Here is a 22024-nt window from a genome sequence, read left to right on the forward strand (position 1 = left end):
TTAAGTAGGTATTTTATTCACAAAAAAGTCGAAACATCCCTTTGCTCACTCAGATTCGTAAAAAAGATATATTTTAAGGAGATCTACTTTCTATAGGGATATAATAATTTTTAAACTAAAAAATAAAAAAAATGCCCTATTGAAATTTCATACTTCAAGATAAGACGTGTTTTTTTTAAGTTCCGTGTTATGAAAATATGAGATTATAGCGATTTTCGGAAGATATTATATATTTTTTTATTATATTAAATATACAACTGGTCATATACAATTGGTATTTGACATTAAATTCGTATGATGAACTGTCTATAGGTATAGTAGAGACCTAAAACTGACAGTTGGTTTAAAATCAAAAACAAAAAAAACTTTTTTTTTTCTAAGAAATAATGATATGAATTACAATAATGATATATATGATCACGGTGAAAAAGAATTATAAATACGATTTACTAACAATCACACATTTGAACTGTCAGTGCTATCGATTATAAAATCTCATAGATGGGTTTAAAAATGAGCCTTTAAAATGGGTTTTAAAATCATAAACTAGAATAAATTAAATCTCGATTTCAAAACCTCCCTGGCACAGCACTTAGTCATGAAGCTCCTGGATTCGATTACCAGCTATCGAATAGGGCTAGCTATCATATAGCGGGTGGCTTCGGCCGTAACTAGCTACCAATTAAAGACGAACCGCCTAGCGATTCAGCATTCCGATACGATGCCACTTAAAAAACGATTAGATTTAACGAGTTAGCCGGCTACCATAAACCATAATTTACAAGCCATTTATTAAATAAAATATATATTATTTGTATTATTTGAAGTGCTCATAGAATAATACAAATAATTTAACAGTAGAAATTGAATGCATGAATACTCAACACAAATAAGTGCGTTCAGACGTAATTATGTCTTACGTCATTGTACAAGGAAGTGTCTTTTAAAAAAAAACTGCCTAGATAGGTAAAAGCCATTTACATATATAACAATTAACAGTTATACGTTGTTCTTCTTAATTACTCAAGAAAGATTTAGGGTTTTAAAAGATTTTTTATAGATAGTTAAACATCGTTAAAAGTTAACACCTACATGCTTTAAACTCTCTAGTTTGTTTTCTCGTTTCTAAAGGAGGACATGTTACTATCCTATTTTACAGTTAAGGTTGTTTCTTTAACTCCTTGTTATAAACTAATAACCACACTAGTTCCTTTATTTAGGTAGATAATGTGGGTAAAGTATATTTTAAAAATGGAATCCAGTGGCGGACCGCCAGGCCTGTAATGATATTCCAGGTCTGGCTGGACTTCGGAGGAGGGTGAGTCGTCTCCGTTGAAAAGGTCGTAACCTATCCAGGCCTAGTGGACTTGGGTGGCATTTCAAAAATACTTATGGAATAATTCTTCTTGAAATAAATGAGTTTTGAATTTGTTATTACAATAACCTTCTTTGTAACATCTAATTTAAACTTACTCAATAAACGGAAAATCTTTATTATATTTTTCCCGATCGCACCGGTAGTTCATGAAATCAGAACGTTCAAACAAAAAAACATATACATAAATAGATAAATTCATCGTAGACTTATTTATTGTACTATCATTTATTGAAGTTTTCAGACAATTAATAATTATGATTTCAAATAAAAAAAATTATTTAAAAAGACAAGGTATCCTTTGTATTTAAACGAATCAGAAATTATAAGCCCAAAATATTCTTAAGGTATAAAATAATGTTGCACAAGTAAAACTGTATCTATTATCCAGGATCAGTAGGTATCTTTTTTACCAATAAACACATTAACAAACACTAATTATAGAAATCCTCATTACCAAACCAGGACATCCTAGGCACGCCAGCACGGCCAGCATGGGCAGGAGACAATTATCTTCCGGGGGAAAGGACAAAAATGTATCTTCTCCCACAGCTTATCAGCTCTTAGAGCAGTGGCGCATAAGTGAAAATAATTTCCAATGAATATATTTGTAATAATAAATGGAGCTAAACTTCTCCAATCCAAGTTCTAGTACTTTAGACAGTGGACACATTAATTATATCGCTTGTCAGGGGATATAATCAATATAATTTTTGTCTTTTGCCTGCGCTAGCCTTGCAGGGAAAGGATCTGCTCTCAGAAAGAGAAGAGTTTATACCCCCCACGCAGTAACTCTTAAAAGTCAGTGGTTTCGTGCCGGGAATCAAACTGGGTCCCACAGAAAAGGAGGCTGAAATGTTAAGTTGTTTACTACTTTTTTGTTTTTAGTATTGTAGACAAACCTCACAGTCCCTGCTTATATAATGTATGCAAAGGTGTGTCTGTTTGTTTCATGTTTGTTTATTTATTACCTATGCCTGCGTTCAGCTCATCTTTCATCCTGTACATGGACGTAAAGTAATATTTATCTCGGTAAAGCTGCTGGTATAAATTAACCGCAGTATTACATGTAAAAATATATAATTTGTTATGAATATTTAATGCTTAACTTATCGTGGTGAAATTTTGAATGGAAATAAATTGCATCATGGAGATATGTATCCACAAAGCATACATTTTTCTAGAAAAATAGGTCAATGCGGGATTGTTAAGAGTAAAGTAGATATAGGCGGGACTCAAAGTTTTAGTTATCATTCCTAGGGAACTATGAGATATCATACGCTCGACCGTACCAATTCGGAAGATCTTTTTTGAAATGTTGATATGCTTGGGACCATGGTCTGACTCTGTTCGAAAGTTTTATATATGTCGAACATGTGTGCAAACTTCGATAGCGCGATAAAGGCTCTTATATTGTCGATTTTAGATAAATTGTTGTTTAACTTTGACGACTGCAGCGGTAAGCTATGGTTCTAAGTGTCAGGGCGCAGGTTCGATCCTCGGGAATTTGGGAAATAAAATTTTGGTCTGTTGTTGTAGGAGGCTCGATGCCGCTAAACGTACAATGGTATAATGTCGCATAGAAACCGGTTAGGAATATAGGTTTTTTTATATAACTGCCATACCTCCAATAGGTTAGCCCGTTACCATCTTAGACAGCAGGTGAAATCACAGGGCAACTTGTAGTGAAATAAAAAAAGGTTAGCAATGGAAAAATAAGAGGCATAATGATGAATCTTATGTTTATTTTTATTACATTTTTGGAGTACGCTAGAAATAACAAAAAGTACTAAATAAGCACACATTGACACATTGAATATATTAAATCTATGAAACAAAATTCCGAGTAATTTATAACAAAATGTTTATAAAATATAAAAAGTATATCAACATTGAAGAAAAAAGTTAGAAGAAGCACTCGTTCGGTTGAGACGAGGTCAACGACATAAGTAGGTAGATACTTTTGCAATGAAGATAATTAAAACAATTACAATTTAGTTGCAAAAAATATTTTTGATCCAAACGAAGCTTTTAATATTCCACCAAGGACTTCAAGGGGGCCAACTGAAAATAACTTCTATATGCCCTTGCCATGCAGTCCACGACTTTTGATACGAATATTCTGCTATATTGCGACGTTACAAATTTCCAATTAAAATTAACGAGAGAGTGCATCAATTCACCTGAAATAATATAAAAGAATGTATTGATATTTTAAAATAATTGATGCGATATTACGGTTACAATGAAATGAATGGTTGATTGAAAGTGAAAGTAAAGAACTTTATTAAATCTCGATACAAAATTGCTTTATCGATTGTGACAAGATTTCTACAGAGAACTTCGCCAGCAAACAGTAGGTTATGTACCATCTTGAACTGCATCATTACTTTCCACCAGGTAAGATGACAATCTAGGGCTAATTGGTAGTAGAATAGAAATAAATAAATAAATTAAGCAGCTTAGATATAAATCTATAAACATATAGAAATCTACTTACTGAGTTCTGTGTTTCCATAATAAAGGTTGTCGAAACGAAACTGTGCATTCCGGAACATCATGCCGGAAACTATATTTCGACGATTCTAGAAAATCCACACCATTTACATTTTTAACGATGTTGTACGGGGCGAATAGCTCAATTTCCAAGTTCTCTGAAAGATAAATTAAAGAAACTCGCTATCAATTAAATACGATTGTTGGTATAGACGTTTGTGATCTGTAGAAGATCCTTAACTACAAACATAACCTAAACAAAGCATTAGTCCGAAGTCCGAAGCATGGAGTAATGTAGTCACCTGTGGGGTGGCTCTACCAAGTACCAGCTTGAAGCTTTAGATTCATGTGTGAATAGGCTTTTTCTAGGCAAGCGTGCTACAACCTAGACCTCATCGTTGCTTTCGAACGGATTGTCGTCAAGCGATGGCCCATCGTTAATAATTTAAAAAAATTGTTTATGAGTGTATGCTATTATTTTATGTGTATAAAGTGGATAGGTATTAGTGTGTAGTTATTCGTAATATCTCGTCGAGCACTGGGTCTCTTCTCTTGGCGAGCTTTCGCGCTCGCCCGACTCCCCCGGTGACGCCGTAGGAACCCCTCAGGTTATCGGCAAGTGTCCATCCGAAAATCGAAAAATATGTATGTAATAATAATAGGTGTATTATTATTACATACATAGTTTTCGAAAAACCGATTGATGGGGTGCCATCAATCGGTTTTTCTTGGTTTTCCTTATCCATAGGTTGCCAGGAGATCGCTACTAAAATTTCCTCTTGTCGTTTCCATTGTTTTTTTTTCTTTTCGCGATGTACGAATAAAGTGTATAAATAAAGCAAAAAGTTTCGAGTATTGATGGGTCCCATTGTTACAATAGAGCTAGAAAATAAATTTACATGGCTTACGTAAGCTTTTTAAAATCTTTAATTAAGATACGATTAGAACGTATTGCTAATAATAATATTATATAATTTTTTTAACCTAAGTATCCATTATAAAAAATATATATGTATGATAATTATTATATCAACCTCATACTGGCCCAGGGCACGGGTCTCCTCCTACAATAAGAAGGATTTAGGTCGTAGTCTACCACGCTAGCCCAGTACGGATTGGTGGACTTCACACGCCTTTGAGAACATTATGGAGAACTCTCAGTCATACAGGTTTTCGCACTATATTTTTCTACACCGTTGAAGCAAGTAATATTTTAATTACTTAAAGAAAACGCACATAACTTAGAAAATAGGTGCATGCTAGAATTCGAACACGGCCCCCCGAAATTGAAGCTGAAGTCGTAACCACTAGGCTATTATCGCTTAAATAATTGATAAAAGTAATATTGTTTTAATAATGGAAACTTACTGAGTGTCACCCAGTAATCACCCTCTCCATTCATTGGTTGAAAAAACATAGACCCGTTAGATTTATATAGGCCAGTAAACAAAAGGTCCGTACGAAACAGTATACGACCCATGCTTATATTCGTTGAAGCGCTGATAAAAAGAAAATTAATGATATTATATAGATCAGTGCAACAAGTGCCTATTAACGAGCAACTCAAAAGATAATTCGAAGAACATCTTCGAACAGAATGCCTTCAAAAACAATATATTCATAACGATGTTCAAACTTCATTATTTCACGAGGTTAGATAACTCAGAGTACAAAATTGTAACCAACTGTACGTTACTATTGTCCTTTTCCATTTGCCTTTCATATTATAATGTCATTATCATGTCTTTTCATTCGTTTTTAATCTAATAGAAATTACTATAAAAACATTTAAATTACATCCTTTCCTATACATATATGATAGCTATCTCGGAACTTTATCCGCGCAAGTAAAACTTCTTATAAGTTATTTCCTATACAAACCTTCTTCCCTATTACTACAAAATATACCCCCGACTCACATGGGCCGTCCGCACCATTTCTTCGTTTACTTGGCTAAGAGTCATGGTGGGATTTAAAACATCCTCAAGAATTGCGAAATTTTAAATTTACAAAGAAATCTACGAATCTTCCAAACATGTATAGAGATTAGCGCGTTCTAACATAAAAACAAAAAATTTGGAAAATCCAAAAGTGCACGCCTCATAATCTCATTTTTTTCACAATAAAATTGAATTTTTTTTAACTGAAACTTTCAATGCTCATTACAATTTTTTTTTTTCATATTAATTATTATTCATTTTTTGTAAACAAGACACGGGAATGTCATAATGATTGCACATTGAAAGTTACAATTAATATTAGCTAGAATAATTACATGGAAATTTAACGACAGTGAATTGAACGCTCATATTAACTAAGAAATTATGTCGTGTGTTACTTTAGATAATTAAAAAAAAATTATTCCGATACGATCATTTTTTCGACCAATTTTGATGCCACATACACCCGTCCATACACGGACGTCCAGCAAAGATTATGTTTAATGTTATTGTTACTATGTTAAACGAAAAAATTGTTATTGAATTTTTTTGAAATGTCGAGAGTAGAGCACAACCTCAACGCTTCGCTTATGAGGCGTGCAATAAAACTAGCACATAGCATACGTGTATATTATAGACAGATGGTTGATAAATTGACATATTTTTATAACATACTTTTGGTTAACTAAATAACATCTACCAATTAACATGTGACAATGGTACTAGGTAGTTTTAAACTACTAGTTTAAAATACATACCTCAACTCGTCGATTATCAAGTTGTTTAAACCGTAGACCTTCGTATCTTTGATTTCAAATATCAAACCATCTTGATCTAGCTGTAGATAGTCGATTTCTAATGGATCCAGCTTCACTGAGGCTAATTCTGGAATCCTCTGAATATATCCTGGCCCAATGTTTTGAGCCAATGCTGTCAAACATGTAGTACTAGTATCCCACAAAAAGCATCTAAAGGGTTTTGTCAAAACTGTAAAAGTTGAAATTCATTAAAAAATTTAATTGAATTGAAATTAACATTTACTACAACCTTATTTGAAAAACATTAAATATGTGCGAAGAGAAATTTTGCTAAAACTGCAAAAAAATATTAGCAAAATTATTGATTTAATTTAATATATTTAGTTCTCTTGAGTGTTTCAAATAGTGCTCAAATATCCTCCTAATAAAAGTTTCAGTAAAGAGATTTAATATGATTTATCTATGTGAGTAAGTTTAAAACATATCATTAAATAAATAAATAAATAAATATACTACGACAATACACACATCGTCACCTAGCCCCAAAGTAAGCGAAGCTTGTGTTATGGGTACTAAGATGACTGATGAATATTTTTATGAATAATATACATAAATACTTAGAATATACATATAAACACCCAGACAAGACAGACAGAAAAACATTCATGCTCATCACACAAACATTTTTTTACAGTTGTGGGAATCGAACCCACGGCCTTGGACTCAGAAAGCAGGGTCGCTGCAAACTGCGCCAATCGGCTGTCAAACAGATCCTCGGCAATACACCCTCTACGCACGTTTCGCTCCGAAACCGGAGCATCATCAGGAGATGTTGACTTTACAATGATTAATTGTTAAGAATTACAACACCCTCTACGCACGTTTCGCTCCGGTTTCGGAGCGAAACGTGCGTAGAGGGTGTATTGCCGAGGATCTGTTTGGTGTGGAGTATTAGGATTGAAGAAATTATAAATTGCACCACACAGATTCTCCTGCTTTTCGCGGAGTATAGCAAGTTAAGCTTAATTTTGATTATATATCATGGATTTCCGCAAAGTAACGCCTGCTTCTATACAATATTTAAAACATATCAATATAAATCTGTAAGTATTCATCTTGATTGGTCTCACATACTTGTTGAGTAAATATGGGTTATACGTAGACATATTAAAAAAAGCAATAATACAGGTCTCATTACTGATTTTTGTACGTAGATCTTTTAGAGCACCGATATTTCTGTACTGTTAAATGTCATTTTGTGCGATCTATATATAGTAAGAATTCAGAGTAGGTAGTACTCTGAATTCTTACGATACTTAACAGGTTTTTGAGATTAATATAAAAGTCATATAAAACAAATCCGAAATTAAGTATGGTCATCAAGTTTTATTGTAAGTGTGCTAGGTACTTTAGTACCAAGTATGAAATTTAAACATTTACAAACGTAGTCTTGATTAAGATAAAGTAAAGAAAAACAGAGGCAAAACAATGAAATAACTGTGCTTCGACCATACATAATTTGTTTATGTGATTTTTTTTGTACATAAATATATTATTATGTTAAGTACTTTTAAGTACAAAAGTGCTGCAGTGTTTTTATACAAGCTCTTATAAAAAATTTACCCAACGAAAACATAATTAAATTAATGACTTATTGTTCTAAAAAGAATGTCGGTGACGCGAAATCACAAGATTTTACGCATCCAAATACCATATAAATTGAAATTGAATAAACCCTGACACTGAACAATAAAAATAGTATCTAGTATTGTCAAGATCTTTCATTTCATACTCACACCTATTGAGGGAGTCGTGAAAAAAATATATAATTCCCCTTTTTGTCGCCTTACCGATTTTCATCAAACATGAATACGTATGAATACTCAAAACTAATTCACTTTCCAAAAAAAAAACAATATCATCCGTTCGGTTGCTACGATGCTACAGTCAGAGAAACACGCATACACATCCCCGCACACACCAACACACACGTGCACATAAACAGACACGTAAAACTTATAGCACGTAGTAGTTTTGCTTTGCGGGTCAATCACGCATATGAAACAGTCGATTAGGTAAATAAAATCTACGTACCGAGTAAACCATCCCATCGGGAGTACCACCATCTTGAATCCACCATTTTGGTTTCTTTTCAGCTCCTTTATGTTCATCAAGTGTACCTCCAGGTTCTGATCATCCTATGCAAAAATTACTATATCATGTTTTATACATTCCGAGAGCGACCCTGACGAAATTTGTATGGCCGCTATCCTAAAACCGCTCTTCTGGATTTTCTCAGTTTAATGCCAATTGGATTAGGTTTTAGGTGAAACCACTCCACCTATCTTAAACTCCTTTACCTCCTTTAGCCTTTATCATCAGCTCTCTCCGTATTATTCCTTCGAATGAATTCTTGTTCTCTTGCAAGAAACCGTTAGTAAAAAAAAATATTTATACAAAAAATTTCGGGAGAGGTTATTTAATATGTGTATCAGCACATGAAGCTTAATATACTATATATATATATATATTAATAATAGTGTATTAATAACCTATATCAGGTCAATGCTGGACTAAAGGCCTCTTCTCAGCGGGAGGGTATGCCCATAATCACCACGCTGGGCAGAACAAAGTGTACGCACCTATGAAGTTATACTTATTAGGCGTTATATCAAATAAATCTCGTCTAAGTTAAACCATCATCATCACCAACAATCCGTAACCAGCCCACTACAAGGCACGAGTCTCCCTCCGAATGAAAAGCGTGTAGGCCCATGAGTTAAAAAATAGAAGACATCATATACTACGAATAACGAAAAAGACTTTGGGATCACTTAAAACAGCATAAAGAGCGCCTTAATAATTTATACCCCTTATTGCCTAAATCCTAAACGCGTGACAATCTCTTAAATCCTATTTCAAAATATTAGCTTTATAAATCTTACCTAAGCATATACTTGACGTTGCGTCTCCCATAAAAAGGGGAAAGAAACTAAAAAAAAAATTTTTTTTAATGAAAATATAAATATTTTCAAGGTAATTAAAAACATACTAAACCGAAGTTAGTTAAATTAATAAATTGACCTTGGAGAAAAAACGGAAAAAAAACTTCGATTTTTAAAAACATTTTATTTACAAAGTTATTAAAATACATATTATTATGCTTCAAGTTTGTTAAAGTGCAAATTAATTTTACGATCACATTAAACAGATGTTGATGTAATAAAACAATGTAACAATAGGTAACGATAGCATTAAAATCGCTTTATTCAGTTAGTTACTTCGTTCAACATTAACAACAAAGTACCTTTTTATATTATAAGGTATTTAATTAGCGCAATATTAAAATCTTAAAATATACAAATACACAGAATCGCAAATTTCTTTCTGTAAAATTAAGTAGTTCTACATGTCCTGGATTTCTTTTATATATTGCGAATCCCAATAGAATTTGAGTACACTATAAATCTTGTCAGTTATTTTCTCGAAGTATTGTGGCCCGAAGTTCGTAATTATTGTCCTCCAACACTCATTGAGGAATGAGTGAAGTTTTTTACCTGCAAAAACATTTTATTTAAAGAACACTAATCTTAATTTGCTATAATCTGCTAAAACCATGCAAATCAGCTACGCGAACATTTTATTAATTTTACTTGCAGTACCAAATATAGTTACAAACTTACAAAGAAACTAATATTAATATCAGCTTTATCAATGCATCAGCTGTATCAATTAAGTAGACTGATCTATGCGCAAATAATATATTATCATGGAGCTTCAATCACAAAATATTTAAAACCTTCAATCACATAAACATTGCCAATCGCAAATGACCGTCCCGAGGACCTATCCTAGTTTCACCTCATCTATTATTCTTTTCTTTCCCTATCACGAATTACTACATATAATGAATGACCTTATAGCAGCATTATATTATGATAATATCATATAATGCTGCTATCGTGCATCCCTTGGTAAGCAACGTTGACCTAAGTCAGTGAATACTCGTAGGTGTGAGCACAACTTTGAAAGATTACAAGAGTTTTGGTCTGTTACCGCTTCTATCTACTAATCTACCAACCAAAACAGAAAACGTTAAGGAAGAGAAAAAATTACATTGTTAATTGGCACCGACGCAGAAGGTTAACCAAAGAAATTTCTATCATTTTGTATTCTTGCGGTGAGGCCCCTGTAATATTATGAGGAAACATTTTATGTATTCAGTATAATTAAACGTTAAATAAGGGGTCTGCTGCAGTCTGCTCGCCTCTAGCTCCAACATTTTCATCATGACTACATCAAATATAGACAGACCTATAACACAACCTTTACTGTGCAAAAAACTGTTTCACATTTGACAAAAACCTTTCAACCCTTCTCCCCAAAGAACTACGTTGATTTTTTGGATAAAAAGTATGCTATGTCCTATCCCATAATACGAACTCAAACCATGAAAGGGGCACTTGAATTCATTTAGTAGTTTCAGTGTGCAGTTAACGCAGCGTTTGCAAACCCCTGACGAGGTGGACAGATGACATCAACTGTGTTGCAGGGAGCTGGTGAACCCAAGCAGTACAAGACCATGGTATTTGGAACTTCCTACGAAAGAGCCATGTCCAGCAGTGGTCGTTAATCCGTTGATATGTATATAAATATATAGATGGTCTCAAATTTTTTTTTTTAAATATTTTCAATATGTACAATTTTACCTGTTACAGTTTTATTGGAATATTACATATAATGTTAAAGGACATTGACCATACAGGGGCCATTGATGTGTTAGGCATTATAATACATTTTATAATTTAAATTTAATTTTTAAATTCAGTTTGGGACTACAAAAAAGTGCTTCCTATCCTGAGTTTTATTTTTTATTTTGAAAGATGCAAACTAGTTTGAGTCTCATGCCGGTTTGTTATGTTTTCGTCCAGTTGAGATAATAATCTTATTTCCTCCATTTAAGCTACAACTACTGCAGTGTTGTGTTTTCGAGCCCTGTGACTCATTAAAGCTAAACTAACATATTCTTAAAAATTGTTTTCTCTAAATCTGGAATTCCAATCAATAAAATATTTTTGTGAATAAAAAAAAAATAATCAAGCTTCATTTTAAGATAACATTTGTCGAGATACAAAAATATTTGGAAGCGGCCCTACTGTGCTGGTCATTCTACTTTAAATCAATAATTTAAAAAAAGGATAAATTTTATTTTTTTAATTTATAACGCTTTACTAAGCGTGTGCAATAAAAAACTATTAATCTAGACTACATAGGTAGTAATGGTTCGATATCTTACATAACATCCAAATTGATAACCTAACTTTTTTGTAGTAGATTAAAACTGCGCTCTTCACGTAAGTTCCGGCCGAAATACTGGGAGTATTTCGGATAGGGATTAGGGATATTATATTAATATTATTGAATTCTCAATAATTGCTAGACTTGGCTCAATAAGTATTTTTTTTCCTGTACAAAATTAGCACTTAACTGCCATCTCGGAAGTGCAAGGATGCCGTGTCAGCTAGTAGCGGGCTAACCTTTTAAAAGTGTGGCTGAGGGGGGCCTTGAATAGCTCATCGGTTTATATGCGACTTGTACTAGAATGCTTAATCACTTGGCAGCACTTCTTTGTTGGTAGGGTGGTAAGTAACCACGACCGAAGCCTCACACCCGACCAGAGAAACTTCAGAGATAAATTCCGCTCACCACTGCGCCACGGAGGTCGTCAAGAATAGCAACATTAATAAGTATAAGGAGGATTCTTGCCACTGGATGCGCTAAACAACACTTACTTTTTTTCTCGTCATTGTTAAATGCATTCGCATAGTTGTATTGTATGTCGCCTATGACATCAAAACCAGAAAAATATCGTTGCAACTGCATGTATTTCTTCCCCTCTGGATTTTTTATAATATCAAACATGATAAGCATTTCTAGCTTAAAGTCATCTGAAATACAAAATTTAAAATTAAAGTAACTGCACTACGTCTTTCAAAATTGTGTGCATTATTCTATACTAGTCAAGTCGTTTCATTTGATACCCATATTGAAAGAGTTGTGAAAAAATATGCAATCTGCCATTTTGTGGCGGCGGCCATCGTGAACTAATTTACATCAAACTAAGGTAAGAACACGGGAAATACAATACTACAGAAAGACACACCCACGCGCGATCACCCACACATACAAACACACACACGGACAGTAGCTTCAAACTTATAAAAACTAAAAAACTACCTCCAACTAAAAAAGGACATCTAGATTACTCTCTTCTATGAAATAGGAGGGCTGAGGTATAAAGTAATAGTCTTACTCATTTTAGTGTTGGATCTGCCTTTTCCGACAACTGGTATTGAAAACAAGACTCCATCTGCTGCGTAGTTGCTACTTATTACAAAATCTGTTTGAATTAAAATTCTCATTATTTTTAAATCCATATCGATACTGTGAAGAAAGGTAAGTAAGGTAAATAATATGACCTATGTTATCTTTTCATTAAACAACTTTTTTTCCGTGAATTTAAATAGTAATAAAGCTTTTTGTGACAGCTCATCTGGGGAAAAACTACCACTATTCTTATTTCTGCCGCTAAGCAGCATTGATGCAATGCTGTGTTCCGATCTGAAGAGCGGGTGCCGGTGTTATTACTGGCACATGAGGCTTAAAACCTTCGCCTCAGGTTTATGGACACAGGGCGGCACGTTGCAGGACGCGTTCTATGCATGAGGTGTTGCTTTGTTTATAGGCGATGGTTTTCCATTTACCATCATCCATTTACTTCGTTCGTCAATTATTACTTAAAAAAAAGAAATTCGATTCAACTTGTCAGATACAAGCGACAGTTGAAAGCGCCGTATTTCTGTTCGGAAGAGGTAGAGGCCTCTCTACCTATTCCGCTAGGTTGAGGCCTTAATGAGATCGAAACACAACCTAACAAATAAAAAAGCTTTGTTACTACACGGCTAAGTTTGTTGTGGGCCCTTCTTAGACCAGGGTGCGCCTGGATTCCTCGTAGCTTAAGTGTTTTGTAGTAGTTAACAATTAAGTAGGCATAATATATGTATGACGGTTTCATCCTGTGATAGGCCTACATAAAGAATTTCTGTATTTGAATTCTGAATTTAAGGGCGCGTCCCGTGACGTTCACACCTCGACTTAAGATGACGTTTGGTAGTTTGGTCACCTATGGTCACGTCATTAGAAATCGGGGACCTCATCTTCCTTGGTGAAGACGCTACGCAGAGGTTGTGGCGGCGTGTCCTAATTCTTTATGAGCACAGCGCTTGGGTTCTTTCATTTTTATAGTATTTCTATACCGGTGTATAATGACAATAAATAGAAATAGTGTAAAAACTCTATAGCATATGACGTACGATATGATGTTCGATCATTTATAAAATCATATATATTCTCACGCAAAGCCGAGTATGTTCAACAAGGCAGTAATGGAATGACTTATATTAATCTTACCTCAGATTGTCAATCACTGCATCTTTTAGTCCTTCGACCTCTACATTCTTCATTGTATACATTAAACCGAACTTATTTATTTCTACATCATCTATCATCAATTTGTCCAATTTTATATTGCAATATTTAGGGATACCTCCGAGAAAATATGTTTTGAGTATGTTAGCCCTTTTAGTCAAACAGGTAGAGTTCTGCAACGAGCATTGCCTGTCCGGCAATTTTACAGCTGAAATAGGTATTATCTTGTTATTGTAGTAAAGAAAGAAAAAAATTCAGGCAAAGTACTTACAACAATCGGATGCTTCACTTCGCGATGCCAGGTTGTTAATAAGAAGACAACATATTAATAATGAGACTTGTTTAGACATTTTGAAGACGTAATCACAATTATTATAAACACTAACTAAAAATGTTTAACTTAATACTCACTTTATATACGTATGCAACTGCAATCCTTGTTAATTATTTTAACAAAAACTTTAGCACTCACGTTAGACACTAAATATACAGGGTGGAGTCGCATCTGCAAGTAAATATATTTTTTAATATTTTAGTTTTATGTTTACCGTGGAGAACCTGAAGCCAATGGAGTCAAGTCAAAAAATCTTGCAAGATGTTATACCGGGGTTGATTCATTTTTCTGGCTGGCTGGTTCATTTTTGCGCAAAGAATCAGCCTGACTGCTTAGCGCAAAATGCAGCCATGCTTTCTAGGTCGGTCGATCGCAGGCATGATTTTTACATTTAAGTAATTTGTTTTGTTATAAGTTTGATTGTAACATTATCAATAAAACAAACTTAATACTTCCTCGAGAGTTCCAAAAACCTGATACTGTTATTGAAAAAACATCAAATAAGGTTTCAAATGACATCCATAGAATGTGGCTCTACCACTACACTGGTAATAAAATTTGGTATATAGAAAGCTGTTAACTCGAGACCATAGATTTTTTATTCCGTAAAAACGAACGGTTCCCGCAAGATTCAAAAAAATTATAGCGTATTTTATAGCACACATATAATCACAACGAATAGGAATCGTACGCTCAGTTACTCGTATGCAGGAATTTAACAAAGCTATATTTTTTTAACGAGAGTCTAATCCTTAGATATTAATATTATTATTTCAACATAACACACTAACGACTAAGGTGCCGGCGAATAATATATCTGTTCTTGCTTTTTGACAAAGATGACTGATGAATATTTTTATGAATAATATAGATAAATACTTATAATATAGGTACGTATAAACACGCAGCCACTGAAAAACATTCACGTTCATCGCACAAACATTTCCAGTCGTGGGAATCGAACCCATCGATAGCAGGGTCGCTGCCCACTGATCCAAACGGCCGTCATAAATAGTTAGTGATAAAGGACGAAAAGAATAATAATTTATGGTCTGGGAGGAGGCTTCTGCTGTGGCTGGTTACAGCCCTACCGACACAGGCGTGCCGCTTAACAATTTAGCGTTGCGGTGCGATGTCGCGTAGAAACCGATTAGGGATATGGATTTAAATATAACTGCCTTACCACCTAAAAGGTTAGCCCGTTACCATCTTAGATTGCATCATCACTTACTAGCAAGTAAGAATGGATTGCAGTCAAAGGTCAACTTAAAAAGTAGGTACGGTAGCTAAGTAAAACCGCGGGTCATAATAATTATTGTCAATGTTTACGTGATTGTAGTTTCAAATAGTGGGTAATTGTAGCTTCAGCAGGTGAGTATATTTATTTTTAGCACCTATTTATTTTTATAGCTTACTTAGTTATATTATTAATTTTTAAAATGTTTATAAAATTAATTACACTTATCTTTTGCAATTTTTCTTAGTATGGACGTAAGCAAGTGTAAAAGGTGCTACGCCACAAAGAATGAAGATATATATTCGGAAAGTCAATTTTCAGTGTCTTCATCATCCTCATCAGTTCTCCTCTGGTATATAGAGCTTAGACCCACCACGCTGCAACTGTGGACAGGCTTACGTAACGTACTGCAACTCTTAGCTAACGATTATATTCGTGTCTCAGTGAGAATTACCGTCACCGAATGTAGGTAGGTAGGTTCATTTTCAGTACATGTCGATTGCCTCGAGGCTGGAGGTAACATAAAGGCTGAATTATAACCCTCAAAGTCGTGCTTATCCAGTACAAAATTTGGTTAACGTTCCATACCAACGCAATCGATGAATTTCATCGTCCTCTTGCTCCTCTGACAATATATCATTTCGAGAAAAAAATCGCCCTCACGGCTTTAGAGCACACATCCGCAACGCTGGTCCAATTGGTTGGCGGGCTATGGAGTAATTTATGCTACAAGAAACCGTCTCTTTTATTGCAGTTTCTTTATCTCTGCCAAACCTGCACGGCTAGCAATTATATCCCCGGGGAAAGAATATAAATTTATATCATCCCACAGCTTTATTCAACTCTCAGAGCATTGGCGCACAAGTGAAATAATATTCAAATCATATATGTGCAATAATAAATGGGGGTACACTTCTCCTATTCCATGTTCCCATGCTTTAGCAGGTGGACACGTTAATTATATCCTTTGTCAGAGGATATAATCGGGGGATATAATTTTTATCTCCTGCCCGTGATTAGATACATAATAAAAACGGAACTCCCCAGATCAATAATGTCACGCTACTTTATTCACAAAATTCCTTTACTTCAAGTAGACCTAATAGAAGCACTTTTGAACGTCACGTAGGTATGTCTCGATGAAGTGACTCTACCTCCGCTTCTACTAAAAAAAGCAAGAACAAGGTACAAGAAACCAGTCCCGGTGGTGACTGATTATAATTATTACTGCCCTTTTAATATTATTTTTATGGTACCTCTCCATTACTGGAGGTTGGCCGTAAGCTCAGTTAACTACTCGCTTTATTGTGCAAAGCGAAAATATGTTTTTACGCTAGCATTATTGGTCCATTCACGCATGCTACGCAACCAGGGTTTTGTTCACAGTATCGCTCATGTCTCAGGACGTGACCCGATACACAAATTATCTCTTCTTGATGGTTTGTAGTAACTTCCGACTTCTCTAAGCTCCCTCTCCGTTAGTAAACGGCTGGACTCATATGTGACAAATGAAAGGCCTTAAGACATTTTATAACAGAATGCCCTTCCTACTATCCCAGTAATAACTATAAATCAAAAAAATAATATATGACTTTTTCCTCTAAATAGTCTTGATATTGATACGCTATTTAATATTTATCTAGTGGGCAATACTTAATAAATTAAAAAAAATATTGCTGATATAGTATAAATCATTGATTCACTAATCATACACAAGGTAACCGAAATAAGGCCCAATCTTGTCATTTATGCATAATGTTTAAATTCTAGCAAAAGCAATAATATCTTACTTAGTATCAATTCTCCCTTTCCTGTTCCAGACACAGGAAACACAGATAAAAGCATTCCGTCTCAAACATAGTTAAACCGCATATTCAGAGTAGAGTGAAACAATACTCGTATGATTTTTAATTCCATATTTATCCTGTAAAATAAATTAATATTATGAGAAGAAATTAAAATCTGCTTAAATGCTTATCATTAATAATAAGTAATTAAACCATTTATTATACCTTTAATTTTAATTTATTTGTTAAGTAATCATTCTTCTTTTACTTACACTTTACAAACTTTATGCACATAAAACATTATACAGAAAGCGTACCATTCTACCTCTACCCGACAACCTAGTTACGAACAAAAACATACCTTAAAATGTATATTAAAAAGTAGGTATAAAATGCAAATTTTAAAAATATAATTATATAAATGTTAAACAATTATATTTTACAAGTTTAAAATATTATGTTATTAGCCAGTCAGTTTTTAGTAAAAAGAAATGGTAAGTTGTTACTAGTATTTTACAAACAAAGCATATGGAGTGCCTTAATCAACAAAGAGTAAAAAATACTTACTTGATATTGTCAATAACCGCATTTCTTAATCCTGCAACTTTTACATCAGTCCAATTAAAAAGAAAATTATCTACAACATTTTGCACGTCACCCACAGGTAATTCATCTAGTTTTTGAATACCAATTTCGGGGATGCTTCCAACAAATATTTGTAAAGTTTTTTGCGCTTGCGCTGTCAAACAGGCGGAATCACTAAGCGAACATTTGGTGGCTGTTTCCGATTCTACAACAAAATAAAAGGAGAAAGTTCTTTTTCAAAAATTAGTTCGTATTACTAAACGTAATCAAAAATGAGGATGGTGATAAACAATAGGGTTCTATTAATGAAATGATATTTTAAAAATGATCCATTTGGCGCGATTTTTTCTGTCACCAATTTTAAATTGTGAATTTTAAGATACGTTCCCCACTTAATCTAGTTAAAATGGGTTACTAGATTAAGTGTTCATTAAATCTGCACCAGTTTTATAATTATTTCTGTATTTACAAATATAAATTAAAAAAATCACTTTCAATAAACTAATTAGCTATAATAAATATGCTTCATTGATAAGGAAAATACGTTAAAGTTATAAAACAATTTATGTATTTTTATTTATACTCGTTATCAACTTTTATATCTACACACATCATGTCAAGAAAATCAAAGGAAAGCAGACTCTTGAACAGGATTCAAAAAGCCTCATCACAGATTGACAGAAATGAAGAAGGTAAACGATGTTATTATATGTACCAGGCATTTGCAAATATATCACAGATAGGAGTCTTTCAAAAGTCTTTTTAGTGCAGGCCGTAAGCGATATTAGAATTTTTTACACAACAATCAATCACTATTGTATTGTATTAATAGATAATAAGTACTCTAATCAGCGTAGAGATCTATCTATTCAATACCTCCGGCCCTCTATTAGTACATGATCTGGCAAAGATAGTATAGTAGAGAACACAATTTAGTACAGTGCTTTAATTCGTTAAGTATTCAAAAAAACACTTACGTGTTCCTCTGGCGTATGACAATTGTATTAATGCTAATAACTGTAAATATAATATGCCAATGTTCTTCATTGTGCCACTGTCGTTGATATTGATGTCTGGTTTTAAAGTACAAGACAAAGACTGAATGATCCGAAAATTTTTGTTCTTTTATTACCTTCGTTTTAAAAATTACTAGCTGGCTGCTGCTACTTTGTCCGTGGGCAAAATTCAATTAATTAAGACTTTGAATGAGGCTAGCAATTCGAGTGATTTTCTAAATAGCCTTGTTTTTTTAACTAACTATCATTCCCCGTGTCAACCTCTTAGGGGGAGATTATCATAAATATTTCCCATACTTTTTAAATAATATTTTAATAAGAAATGATTTGTTTGTTTGTTTGTCATCGATAAATTCTTAAACCACTAATCGAAAGCTTTTCTCCCCGAAGTAACATAACATATTTAATTGTTTAATTTATTACATATAAGTGTAATAAATGAAACAATTAAAGTCTTATCTAATTATTATACTGGAGGTTAAAAAAGATTGTAAAAAATTACAACTTTATAAAAAATGTGAATTCGTAAATCTTATCTCGTCAGAAATTTATACCCATAAAAAGAGAGAGAGAAGTATATATTTATACCTACCATCATTAAGTTTTTAAAAATTATAATTTAATTACATAATCTATGGAAAAGATAAGGTCACATGAAATGGTTGGCCAACCCCGATTCCAAGTTACGAGCCATTTCAATTTAGGTTAGTTATATATTATATATTAGGGTCCCATACAATGAAGACTATGCGAAGTACATATGCATTATGCAAGCCGGCTTTAGGTTGCGTATATCCGGAATCTTACCCATTAAATATGTATTCATATAATTATTATAAATGTAAAGAATACTGAAAATTTCTTGTCAAAACCTGAATACCCAAAAAAAATGTTTTTTTCGGAAAGCGCATGCATAGATGCGGCCCGTTTTCACATGCAATGTCACTCACGTAAATCTTGTAGTTGGTGGGAAGCGGTGATAGCCTACCGGTAAGGATTACGGTTATGTGCGTTTTAGGCAAGGAACGAGTTGCTGGCTTTACCTAGACTACATGTAAATTTGTAAACGGTATATAAATGAACGAGTTTCTTAATAAAGCCTCCGTTTGTCAATAGCACATGTTATTGTTGAAAACTACTTACACATATTAACAACTTGTATAAGTTACTTAATTAGTTACGGCAGTCTACTTGTACGAGCCATCTGTAATGACATGTCCCGATGCAAAAGAATCATAGTGGTCGATCGCAATGACTGATATCGTGCGTGTTAATGTCTGTTTTTTAAGCTTGGCGATCTGCGTACAATCGGACGCTGCGACGGATTAAACCAAAGTACCAAGTTTAATTTTTCATGGATATTGTTTGAAAAATGACAGACTTTCATACAAGTTTTAAGCCCCTATATAAAATACTGTCAGACCTATACATACTGTCAAAATTTCAAGTTTCTAACCCCATCGGTTAAGGCTTTGCGTTGATTATCTGTCAGTCAGAATATTATATATATATATATATATATACGCCTCACATATTTTAGTTGTAAATCAGCCGGCAAAACTTTTGCTATTAAAATTATTTGCCCTTATATAAAATATAATATGCTCGTGTGTAGCCTAGTAGATAAACTTGGGCTTCAGTTACGCGGGATCGAAGTAATGTGCATTTAAAGTAACCAATAAATAACACTCAATGAAGAAAAACATCGTGAGCAAACCTACATAACCTAAAGTTCTCCATAATGTTCCCACAGGCGTGTGGAGTCTACTAGTTTCCAATTGGCAGGCGAAGCGGCCTACATACAGCCTAAATTCTCCCATAAAGAGACGGGAGCTCAAAGATATGTCCATTTATTGAACCGACAAAAAACAGACTAATATACAACAAAAAGCAAGAAATAAACATTTACTACAACATTTTTATGTTGGTGCCAAGTAACTTATAAACTTGCATATATGTACATATAAGTACTTATAGTAGCAAGGAAAGTGGTACTTACCAGTTAAATTCATTCTTTCATTTTACTTGGCACCGACTTAAAAATGTTGTAGAAAAGATTAATTTCTTGTTTTTTAGATGTATAAAAAAGTCGCTTTTTTGTGACAAAAAATATTTTAACACGCTTTTTTGTGCTAGATCCGCAATTTACAAAATATTTATTTTCCCGAACATGGTTCATGGTTGAGGAGTTCTCCCGTAACTTCAACATCAGCAGTTTTATTGTAACCAGCATAAATTGCTATTTATTCCAGAATCGAATCACAACCCGTGCAATACTTATTTTTGTGTAGTTCCGCTGACCATCCGTGGCCGTCATCACCAGTTTAGCACCAAATAGTGCTTTTCGAACGCAAATGTTCAAATCATCCTCCCTTTTAATATTGAAAGGGTTCCTGAACAGATCTGGACCTAAAGACAATGGGACAACTTTGAAAGTACACCGTTTTAAAAAAACAAATCTGCTTTTAATGACAGAGTTCTGAGGTAATAAAAAAAATTGTTATAGGGTTAATATCGGTTATAGAATTCCCTACAAAAACTCTCATCGAAAAATAAGAAAAAGCGTAACCTTAATGTTAATCCAGATTATCAGCTGTGAGTGTTCCAAATTGCACTTAAATCTGTTCAAAAGTTTCAGCGGTATATGCATAAAGTAAGACAGACACAGAAAGAGATCCTAAAATTAAATAAAAAATGTAATCTTTCGCCACCAGAAAAATTAGGTATTTAATACATTGAAAGTTTTATAATAACGCATTATCTAGCTGTCTTATTATAGGACCACCAAGTCTTACTCACATTAAAATTCGAGATTTTTGTACAGTTGAATCAATTTAATCACCGGAATGAGCCCGCAGACTTTGACAATTGAAAGTGTACACTGCCAAAGCTTTTTTTAAAAACTAAAATGTTGACTTTGTGACGATGTGCGCGCGCATCTTAAAAATTTACACTCATAATTTTTCCCTAACGCGCCAAAAAAAGAATAACTTCAAAAAATAATGTAA

At 33.7% G+C, this 22024-nt stretch overlaps 2 pseudogenes; both read right to left on the reverse strand.

Moving 5' to 3' along the window:
• Positions 1 to 3385: 3385 nt before the first annotated feature.
• Positions 3386 to 8761, reverse strand: LOC120630093 (annotated as a pseudogene).
• A 1213-nt stretch (positions 8762 to 9974) lies between these two features.
• Positions 9975 to 19047, reverse strand: LOC120630135 (annotated as a pseudogene).
• Positions 19048 to 22024: the final 2977 nt, after the last annotated feature.

This window comes from Pararge aegeria, chromosome 15 (assembly GCF_905163445.1).
Source record: "Pararge aegeria chromosome 15, ilParAegt1.1, whole genome shotgun sequence".
NCBI classification, from domain to species: Eukaryota; Metazoa; Arthropoda; class Insecta; order Lepidoptera; family Nymphalidae; genus Pararge; species Pararge aegeria.